The 12,072-nt window shown below is 34.6% G+C and overlaps 1 long non-coding RNA gene across 2 annotated transcripts in view; it reads left to right on the plus strand.

The window, feature by feature from the left end:
• LOC149124554 (uncharacterized) overlaps window positions 1–6,210 on the plus strand; it is an 83,443-nt gene extending 77,233 nt beyond the window's left edge. For both annotated transcript variants that reach the window (XR_016213733.1, XR_016213734.1), the window contains one exon: window positions 6,025–6,210. This is a non-coding gene — a long non-coding RNA (uncharacterized LOC149124554). The remainder of the gene's footprint in view (window positions 1–6,024) is intronic.
• The last annotated feature ends 5,862 nt before the right edge of the window (window positions 6,211–12,072 follow it).

The raw sequence follows: 12,072 nt of genomic DNA on the forward strand, positions 1-12,072 counted from the left end.
TCTCCTTAAGTTTCTGAACAGGGTTTTCCACTTGTCCTAAGACACAAGTGTAGTTAGACAAGAAATTCTTAGCAATTTTAAAGACTACACCTTGACTCAAAAGGAAAAAGACTCATACCATTCCATAACCCATTAAAAAACAACTGAGTTGTAGCTGTCAGCTATGATCTCTAAGATTGTGATAATACCAAGGTCACTTCAGATGTAGTTAGAGACAAATATTATATTTCCACTTATAGGACCTGCATTATGAAAATAACTACCTAAATTATGCACAAAATAATGTTTCAGATATTCTTCCACTGAGTTCCTGTAAGTAACCAAGGAAAGGTTAAATTGGAAAAATCTCTGTTGTCATCTAAAGTTGACATGATTTATTTGAGAACACTTGAAATTTTGAACTCCTTTAATATATAAGACGATGTATATTCAGGAAGAAGTTAATGCCTTCCTTCTGCACAAGAAATGCATCTTCAAGAGTTCACATGGCAGCCCTGCAATTACATAGCTATTAAGAAGATATGTATGACTTATCCATAACTAAGTTTGAGTTCCCTGGTTGCTCACCTCCTGCCATTTAACTATGCTGACAATTCTAGGTTCTATCAACCAGGTTGGTATGAGGTGCTGCCAAAGAATTGGGAAAAAATCATTGAATTTCCCAGAAATAGTAAGGGCAAATTCCTAAAAATTCTAAACTCTTTATAACTCTGCATCCCTTTTGTCTCATAGCCAAACAGAAAGTGGACAAGAAGAGATGATTCGTTTCTTGGGACAGTCATTTAATGATCAAACTTTCTACTATAAGTAGAGGAAGAGGAGGAGATAGGGCCAGAGATAGAAATGTTTATTAGCTTATTTTTCAGAAGCTTTATGATATTGGATACCTATGGAGTATGCCTAAGGAGTGTGAAAGCCAGTTTAGTACCTTGACTGTAAACCTTTTTTTTTCCTTTTGTTGAGTGAGTTTTATGAAAATTGTTGTGAAGAAATTCAAGGATTAAAATGACATGGTAAGAGTTGCCTGATTGGACTGAAAGAACAATTTTGTTGAATTTTATGTTTCAGAGCACGTGATTCCTTAATATGGAATCTCCTTTGAACCAGTATGATCTATCATGTAAAAGGAACGTTTAGAATTTAGATTCAGGAGCCAGCATTGTGGTATACCTCACGTCATAGTGGAATGTTGATATTCGTATTAGAGTGCTAGTTCCAATCCAGCTCCACTTCCAATCCAGCTCCCTGGTAATGTGCTTGCAAAGGCAGCAGAAGATGGCCCAAGTACTTGGGCTCCTGCTATCCATGCAGGAGAGCAGGATGGATTGCCTGGCTCCTGATTTGGCCTGGCAAAGCCCTGGTTATTGCAGACATTTGGGAGATGAACCAGCAGATGTAAGATCTCTCTCTCTCTCCCTCTCTCTCTCCCTCCCTCCTTTTCCCCCTCCCTCCCTCCCTCCCTTCCTCTGTCACTCCATCTCCCAAATACATAAATAAATATTTAAAAATTAAATTTGTATGCAAAACTTTATTGAACACTAAGCACTTGTTTATAATACTCCAGAGTATAAATATTCAACTCTATTAAGTTTAACTATTTGTTTTTTTTTTAAATTTGACATAAATATTACATATATTAATATGTGTCATGTGATGTTTCATCACATGTATACATTCTGTAATGTCCAATCAGGGTAATATATTTTTCTGTCCAAGAATTTTACATTTCCTTATGGTGAATATCCAAAACAGATGCCTTCTAATATTTTAGAGAGAAATATACAGTGAATTAACAGTGTCTGTGTTCACCCTACTGTGCAGTAGAACCACAGAACTTCTTTCCCTTATCTAATTGCAACCTAGTACCCATCAAACAGCCTTTTCCCATACTACCCTACTTCCTTTTTTCCCCAACTTTTGGTAACCACTATTATATTTTAAAATTCTGTGATATCAGTTTTTATTTTTGATTCCACATATGAGTGAGATAATGTGATATTTGTCTTTCTGTGCTTCACTTATTTCACTTAACATGATGACTTCCTGTTCCATCTATGTTGGTTCAAATGACAAGATTTCATCCTTTTTATGACTCAGTTGTATTCCGTTGTGTATATGAATCACGTTTTCTTTATCCATTTATCAGTTGATGGACACTTAGGTTGTTTCCATTTCCTGGCTATTGTAAATACTGCTACAATAAACATGGGAGTACTACAGGTGTCTCTTTGACAGATGGTTTTCATTTCCTTTGGATATATACTCAGAAATGGAATTGCTAGGTCATATGGTAGTTCTATTTTCATTTTAGAGAAGTCTCCATACGTTTTCCATAGTTGCTATACTAATTTACACTCCCACTAACAGCGTGCAAAGATTCCTTTTTCTATATAGTCTCACCAACACTTGTTATCTTTTGTGTTTTTGATAATAGCCACTCTTACTGTAGTGAAGTCATATCTCATTGTGGTTTTCATTTGTATTTGTGATGGTATTGAGTATATTTTCATGTACAAATTGCCTATTTGTATGTCTTCCTTTGAAAATTGTTTATATCCATTGCCATTTTTTTTTTGCTTTTGAGTTGTTTGAATTCTTTATATATTCTGAATATTAAGCCCATGTCATATAAATAGCTTGAAAATATATTATCCCATTCCATGGGTTGTCTCTTTGTCTCTTGACTATTTCCTTTGCTGTTCAATGGCTCATTAGTTTGAGAAATTCTATTTGTTTCTATTTGTTTTTATTTCCTATGTGTTAGGGGTCTGATACAGAAAACGTTTTTCTCTTTCAGTGACCAAAATTGTTATGCCTATGGATTCTACTAAAAGTCTCAAAGTTTCAGGTCTCATGTTTAGATCTTTAATCCAATTTTAGCTGATGTTTATAAATGCTGAGCTTTATGGGGTATAGTTTCATTCTTTGGTGTTTGTGTGTATGTGTGTGTATCTCATTTTTACAGAATCTGTTTTTAAAATTTCATATTCTCAGCCCCTTTGGCATATCCCAGTACAAATTATCAGCCTCTTTGGAAAAGAGCAGTTGATTGTAGACACATAGGTTTACTTCTAATGTCTCTATTCTGTTTCATTGGTCTACAGATCTGTTTTCTGTTAATGTCATGCTGTTTTAATTACTGTAGCTTTCAAATACTTTTTGATGTCAGGTAGTATAATGCCACTTGATTACTTCTTTTTTTTCAACTTTTTTATTTTTAAAAAAATTTTATTTAAGTTATATGAATTTCGTGTATTTCATATATACAGATTTAGGAACATAGTGATACTTCCTACCCTACCCTCCCTCCTGCCCATGCTCCAAACCTTCTTCCTCCTCCCTCTCCCATTCCTACTCATAATTTTTTCAAAGATCTACTTTCATGCTTAATTATTGTAAAGTTAACCCTATACTAAGTAAAAGAGCTAAACAATTAGTATGAAGGAAAAACCACTGTTCCTCAACAGAGGAGACAGGGGATGTAAATAATTATCTAATCTCAAAATGTCCATTTCATTCCGCTTGATTACTTCTTTTGCTCAAGATTGATTTCGCTGGGCTGGCATTGTGGTTTAGCAGGTACAGCTGCCACCTTTGACACAAGAATCCCATACAGGTGCCAGTTCAAGTCCCCACTGCTCCACTTCTGGCCCAGCTCCCTGCTGATGTGCCAGGGAAAGCAGCAGAAGATGGCCCAAGTACTTGGACCCCTGCACCAACATGGGAGACCTAGAAGAAGCTCCTGGCTCCTGGCTTTAGCCTGGCCCAGGTCTTGTCATTTTGGCCACTTGGAGAGTAAAGCAGTGAATGGAAGACTCTCTCTCTCTTTCTCTCCCTCCCTCTCCCTCTCCCGCTCCTTCTCCCTCCCTCCCTCTCTCTCTGTAGCTATACTTTTCTTTTGTGGTTCCCTATAAATTTTTGTACTGTTTTCTAGTTGCATGAAAAATTTCATTGGGATTTTTTTTTTTTACTTTTTTCTTTGGGATTTTGATAGAGATTGCATTGAGTCTATAAATTGCTCTGGGTAGTATACTAATTTTAATGATATTGATTCTTCCACTTCAGGAATACAGATTGAATGTCTTTCCATTTCTTTGTATTCTCTTCAGTTTCTCTCATTAATGATTTATAGTTTCCAAAGCTGAGATCTTGATAAAATTTATCCTCTCTTCATGATAGAAAGTCTGCCCAATTCAATATAGAAGGCTCATAACTCAACCTAATAAAGCCTATCTACAGCAAGCCAACAGCTAATGTCATATTGAATGGGGAAAAGTAATCTTTTTATCCAACATAGTACTGAAGGTCTTAGCAATTAGGCAAGAGGAAGAAAGAAATCATCAAATTGTAAGTGGAAAATTCAAACCATCATTATTTGCAGATGACATAATCCTATACATAGAAAACCCAAAAGATTCCACCAAAAGTTGTTAGATCTAAAAGCAATTCAGCAAAATTACAGGATACAAAGTCAATGCACAAAAATCAGTAACATTGTTATACACCATAGTGAATCATCTGAAAAGGAAATCAAGAAAGCAATCCATTTCCAACAGCTACAAAAAATAAAATACATGGAAATAAGTGAAACTATTATAAGTAATATATTCAGAGGCTATATGAAAATATTTTACAACTGTATTATAAAGCAGAGAATGTTATGAATGAGCACACTATTCAATCAAAATGAATAGCAGCTGTGGAAAAAATTGGCTTTACTGGTGTGTACTCTCTTATATGTATTCATTATGGGCATAGAAATATTTATGTAGACACAGACTTCTAGTAACTTGAAAAGATGATTCATTTCACTGGAGAACCTTTAAACCCAATCAGATGGAAACTAATTTTAGCATCTATCATATGCATGTTAAAATATTGGGATGATGCACTTGATAACACTGAAATTTAGGAGCTTCATGACACAGAAAATGACACTTCGGTGGCATTTTAATTATTACTAATGATCTAGTATGACCACAGCATAGTTACTTTTTAGCTCAATTTTATTGTATCTTAGACTCCTGCTTAGAATGTGTGTCTCACTTGAAATTGTGTGTGTCCATGACTCATCTGTGTGTGTGTGTGTGTGTGTGTGTGTGACAGTTTACAACATAGAGGAATTACTGGATACATTCAAATCACAGAATTTATACCACAATATTATCCACATAATGAAAAAGGTATCTAAACAGAGTAAAATACTAATAACTAAAATTATAAGTATTTTCAATTTAGGCCTAAAAATGGGCATGAAAATAATTCACCATATATAAAGATGGAAAAACTTTGCTACAGATCATTACAATGACTTAAATATACTGTAAGTTTACATTGTAGGGATGGTACTGTGACAGTATGCAAGCATCATATTTTTATTACACTTGAATTGAAAAATGGGTTTAACTAATCACAAAATACTAATATTAAAATAATATATAACATAAATCATATCTTACAATATTTATGATAAGACCTAGGTTGAAAAGATCGTAATTTATTTTTCTCTGACTCTAACATTAAGTAGTAAGTCACACTAAACATGTGTAAATAATCTAATAAATTCTTATATGTAAAGTGGAGATAAATTCAGAGAACTATAAAAATTATTCAGGAAATATATATATGAAGTTGGATAAAGTGCTCTGAATATTATTATCTAGATACTGTGGGTTTACTAGTGTGAATCAATGAGATTTTATAATTGTGAGAAAAAATCATTTTTCTCCGTAGATTTGTATATAGTAATATCTGTATAACCAGAAATTCATTCTTAAATGCTTGCTTATGTTTTTTTAATATTTATTTATTTATTTGGAAGTTAGAATTCCAAAGAAAGAAGGAGCGAGGGAGGGAAGGAGGGAGGAAGGGAGGGAGGGAGAGAGAGAGAGAGAGAGAGGTACTCTGTCCCCCAGGTCATTCTCCAGATGGCCACAACAAGTCAAGAGCCAGGAGTTTCTTCCAGATCCCCCACTTGGTAGCAGGAACCTAAACACTTGAGCTGTCTTCTGCTTCTCTTCCCAGGACATTAACAGGGAGCTGGAGCAGAAGTGGAGCATCTGGGACACAAACCAACGCCCATATGGGATGCCCACACTGTAGATGGTGACTTCATCCACTATGCCACAATACTAGCTCCTTTTTTTTAAAAAAAGGAAAATATAGTTATTTTAAAAACTATTTGCAATGCTAAAGCACTATTATGTTAATGTAATTTCACTATTAAATTTAGAATTACAGAAACTTATTTTAAATGCATTATTTAATATGCTGTACTTCATATTCTTTGACAAATAAAATAGTTTAATAATTTGTGGTAAGATTTATTTGAGATAATTTCCCATAAATATTTGGTAAATGAGTTATTTGAATCAGTCCTGAGAAGCAGGTCCAATGGAAGCTGTTAATAAGATTAAATGTTATGAAGTTGGGTTAAAACATCTGTCCTAGACCGATGAAGTACATGGTTACATTGAGCAAAACACTGAATTGATATTTTTCTGAATTTTGTCACTTTCAATATGAGAGAACATACTATAACCTTTCTAAGCTTTTACCATTTTTAGTTTAAATCAAGTATGGATGTCAAATGTTTGAAAGTCTTTATAGATTGATAATTTAAATATATCAGGATTTTATTAAAACTTCAATTCCCTTAAGTGGCTGAAATACATTTGAATTATGTAAAATAGCGAGTTAATATGTAAGTTGATTATTCCACCTTGCATTTGCCTAGCCAGTGTTTTCTATTATGTAAGGATGGAGAAATTACCTATAGAACTCCATGTTGGGAAACCAGTCACATTTCCACGTGATTGAAAACTTTCACCCTTTAGGCTAGTTGTAACTATGATCTCCCTCATTCCTACATGCTACAGTTTGAATATTTTTTTGTTCTCCAAAATACATCTTGACATTGAATTCCCAGTCCAATGTTACTGGACAGAGCAGACTTTGGGAGGTGATTGGTGGGATTAGGTTCCCTACAGACTCCTTGGAAGGAGTTTGCTCCTTTTGGTGCTCTCACTTTCTGTTACTTGAGGACTCAGTGCACCACTCTGGAGCATGTAGACATCAAGATGCCACATCGTAAGTCAAGACTGCTCCTTAGTCAGTCAGAGAACATACCAGCAACTGATCTTGGACGTCCCAGCCTGCAGAACTGTGAAACATACATACATTCTTTGTAAATTATATAGTCTGTATATTCTGTTATAGTACCACAAGCCCATTATGACTTTAGAGAATATATATACTCATATATTGAACTATGTAACTGCCATTGAATCTGACTCAACATATGCCCAGAATATTTTAGAGCAACTGATCTAGGATTCTCCCAGAATATTTCTGCCACAAGGTTTCTTTTGATATGTGAAGCAAATTGCCATGATTTTTTCTGAAAATTAGTTACTCATCCTGAGCTGAGTATTCTCTATCTCAACAAACCTTTATGGTTAACAAATATTATTTTAAAATTAATTATCTAATTTTGCTTGTTAAATTTTTGATTACCATGTAATACCTGTACAGTTTCATGGGATGCAGTGCAGTGTTTCAGTGTGTATACGTAGCATAAATGATTATACCAGACAATCATCCTTTGAGCTATAGTTATGCTTAGTCTTCTGTCAAGCAACATTGCATAATTATCATCACCAGTGGAATTTTGATGCCCAAAATCTAATCTTTCTTCTCCTACCTCCCACCCTCACTTCTCAGCCTCTAGTAATCACTACTTTAAAGTCACATTGAATATATATATAGATATGTGTGTGTGTGTGTATTTTTCTTTGCTTAAAAACTAAGTTTTTTGAGTATTTTCTTTCTGTGCCTGGTGTATTTTACTTAATATAATGCATTCCAGTTCTATGAAGCTAACATGATAAAACTTAGGGGCTATATTTCAAGACATTAGCATATACAACACTGTTTTGGATAACACTTAAAAAGCACAGGCAACAGAAGTAGAAATAGACAAATGGAATTATATCAAACTAAAACTTTTGCCCAACAAAAGAAACTATAAACAGGAGAGACTACCAATAGAGTTTTAGAAAATATTTTATCTGAGAAAATTGTTATCCACAATATGTAATGAACTAAAACAAATCAAACAACAAATAAAAAATCCAGTTAAGAAATGGGCAAAAGATATAAGCATTTTTCAAATGAAGAAATACAAATCACCAAAAATACATGAAAAATGTTCATTATTATTGGCTATCAAGAAAATGCAAACCAAGCCTGCATAGTTATTATCAAAAATAAAAAAATAGCAAATGCTGGTGAGAATGTGGATAAAAAAGAAACTTTCTAAGTAACAATGTTGGTAATGCTGATAATGTTAGTGGTATTTAAAAATAATGCAATCCCAATATTTGTAGTAAAACACTTTAGGGCCGGCGCCACGGCACAATAGGCTAATCCTCCACCTAGCGGCACTAGCACACTGGGTTCTAGTCCAGGTCGGGGCGCCGGATTCTTTCCTGGTTGCCCCTCTTCCAGGCCAGCTCTCTGCTGTGGCCCGGGAGTGCAGTGGAGGATGGCCCAAGTGCCTGGGCCCTGCACCCTCATGGGAGACCAGGAGAAGCACCTGGCTCCTGCCTTCAGATCAGCGTGGTTCGCCGGCCGCAGCATGCCAGCCGCAGCGGCCATTGGAGGGTGAACCACCAGCAAAAGGAAGACCTTTCTCTCTGTCTCTCTCTCTCACTATCCACTCTGCCTGTCAAAACAAACAAACAAACAAACAAAAAAAACAAAAACAAAAACAAAAATCACTTTAGGTCTTACATTTAGGTCTTTAGTCCATTTTGAGTTTATTTTTGTATTGGAGTGGGAGGAAGCAGGGTGGGTTGGTATTTAATGTTCTGCATATGAATATTCAGTTTTCAAGTACCATTTATTTTTGAGACTGTCTGACCTTTCTCCTTTGTGTATTTTTGGCAACTTTGTCAAAGATAAGTTGGCTGTAGCCATATGGATTTATTTCTGGGCTATCTACTGTGTTCCACTGGTCTGTGTGTCTGTTTCCGTGCCAGTGCCATACAGTTTGGGTTACAGTAGTTTTTTAGCATGTCTCGAAATCTGGTCCAGTTGTATTCTTTTATAGTCAACACATTTCTTGACCTTAGTTGACTATCTCCTATCATGCTTGACAGACATCATGTGACTAAAATGATACACCAAAGTTTCCTTGGGCAGAAGTTTTATTTCTTAAGGTTCTAAAGTTAGATATGAATGGGGGCTTTGATCTTCCTTGTTTATAGTTACTTATTCTGTGTTCATCCCTAAATTGGCCTGAAGCTTTTAGTGTGAAGTAAATATCATTTCATGTTTATACTGTCCTATCAGAACCTAAAATGGTGCAGGTGTTCTATAAAAATTTGTAAAATGAATGAATCAATACAGAGGAATAAATTTCAATAATAACCTACCCTTTAGATACTTTCTCCTTTTTTGGGGGAGGGTGAGTTAGTCACACACATAGAACTTTTTTTGACAGGCAGAGTGGATAGTGAGAGAGAGAGAGACAGAGAAAGGTCTTCCTTTTCCATTGGTTCACCCTCCAATGGCTGCCGCGGCTGGCGCGCTGCGGCCGGCGCACCGCGCTGATCCGATGGCAGGAGCCAGGTACTTATCCTGGTCTCCCATGGGGTGCAGGGCCCAAGGACTTGGGCCATCCTCCACTGTACTCCCTGGCCACAGCAGAGAGCTGGATTGGAAGAGGGGCAACCGCGACAGAATCCGGCGCCCCGACCGGGACTAGAACCCAGTGTGCCGGCGCCGCAAGGCGGAGAATTAGCCTAGTGAGCCGCAGCACCAACACATAGAACTTTTGTTGTTGTTGATGCCCATGCTGCTTTTTCAGTGTACTTTATTGCAAATCTCAAAATGTTAAAACTACAATGTAACCAACATTTTGGAAAATCTTTTATTTCTTAGTTACCAGTAGATAAAATTACAAAGTTAATAGGGCTAAATCAAAACTAAATGACATTTGTCTTATAAAATTATTAAACTGTCATCCAAATTATTTTGACGTGCATTACCTACATTAACTCATCACACTGGCAGTATATATTATCCCACTAATTTACTAAACAATATTCAAATTTGCAAATAATTTATTTTGATTACTAGCAAACTAAGATGTTAATGTTTATGTCTTGCTGATAAAACATTACATATTTGTATTAATTCTCCACAAACATAGCTTTATTTGATAAATACTTGCATACAAAAATTATTTTTACATGAGTAGAGTTGATAAGAAATTAGTAAATGATTTGAATGAGGGAAAATAATATGATATTGTGGAGGAATATTAATGACTGTGTGTAGTCAAACACCCTTACTTTAGGAAAATAATTAAGGTCCATTAGTTACACAGTCAGATGTTCACAAAATTGGGAATAAGACACACATATCTAAACAGTGTATTCTTCCTTGCTTTCAACAATCATAATATTTGCTAATAAGTTATTTTTGCAAGTTTCTGTGCTTATGTGTGGTGATAGTGTTATGGCAGGTTCTCTTTTTAGTAGGTGAAAAATAAAAAGTGTTTTGTTCAAATTTATGCTTTGTGTCAACATTTTCTATTGAATTTGTGAAGAAAGAGACCTGTGTTGCCTTTGTGGGAAAGGCAGTGAGTAAAGCTCACCACTGATATGTCCCAAGTTCAAGTGTCTGAGGGAATCTTTGTTCTTTGTCTATGTGCTACTGTAGCAAACTATAGAGGTTTGATCCTCATGTGGCCCAATTAACGATGTATTGTTGCATGACTGCTGGTGGTATATTTTGTTTTAATTCTTTTTAGGATAATATGTTACAGGAGTGAGATAATTAAAAAATATCTCTTATGCTGAGCTTTTTGTTCCAGAAATAAACGGTATTTAGAATGAACTGATTTTATATTAAAAGAATACCATGAAGTGTTATTATTATATAGTGAGTGAAGGAGAATCACATCATCTTAAACATTAGGCCAGTGTTCCTTGTGAAACCAGTCATGTGGATTTGAGGATGCTCTGTCATCTTTAAAGTTGGAATCATCACATATGAAACACATGCTAGCCAATAGAGAATTAGTAAAGAAATTGAAATGTTGATCATCAAATATGAACTTGAATGGGATGGTTTATTTCATTCTTCATGGCCAAAGTATTTTACATTTGTGTAGAATAAAATGAAATGACCATCCATAATGGGATTTTAATATGAATTATCTTGAAAATTTCATAAAAAGTAGACCAAAATTTAAATTTATTATTTAAGAGGATCATGTATATTTTGAGTTTAAAAATGCATTCTCAGTTGGGATATTCTATAGCATCTATGTTAGTCACATTTTAAAATATTAAGAATTTAAGCATTAGAGAGAAGGAAATAAATGTAATTAATAGAAGTAAAAAGATATTTATTTTATAAAATTGTTAATGTCAATCTATATTAATGTAGCTATTATTTTTAATTTTAGTCAGTTTATATCAGTAGTTCTGTGGAACACATTTCTTGATTTCAGAACTTTAGAGTGTAAGTCAGTGATCTTTTCCACAAAAAAAGATCATAGAAACTAATAACAATGTTAGACTATATACTATACAATTCTTAAAATACAAAGCATAGTATATTTGAATGTAGAGAGAATACACCCTTAAATTCAGATAGCTGTTTTACAGCACGTCCATTGGATCATACATCATGTATTAAAGTAAAAGCATCTAATTGCCACATTCTCTTATAAATTTAAAAGAGGTCTGCTATAAAAATTACATGTAATCAATATGGATGTAACTATAAAAGTCACTACATATGGCACCCTGCAATTTAATTTTCTCTTCATAATTACTGCTGGTACCAATTCTATATTTAGTATGTACATAAGAAATGAATACTTTGGTGCCAAGAAATCTCTCTAAATTATTATGATCTTAAGCAAATAGATAATTTCTCAAATCAGCAGGTTTCAGTAAGTGAGTTTCTTTTTTGAGAAAAATAAATAATACTGAATTTTTATTTAAACCTTGACATTTAAAAGAGGACATTTCCACTCTTACAAAGAAAAACTTC

This window comes from Oryctolagus cuniculus, chromosome 9, assembly GCF_051225735.1.
Source record: "Oryctolagus cuniculus isolate XC-2025 breed Fujian yellow rabbit chromosome 9, ASM5122573v1, whole genome shotgun sequence".
NCBI classification, from domain to species: domain Eukaryota; kingdom Metazoa; phylum Chordata; class Mammalia; order Lagomorpha; family Leporidae; genus Oryctolagus; species Oryctolagus cuniculus.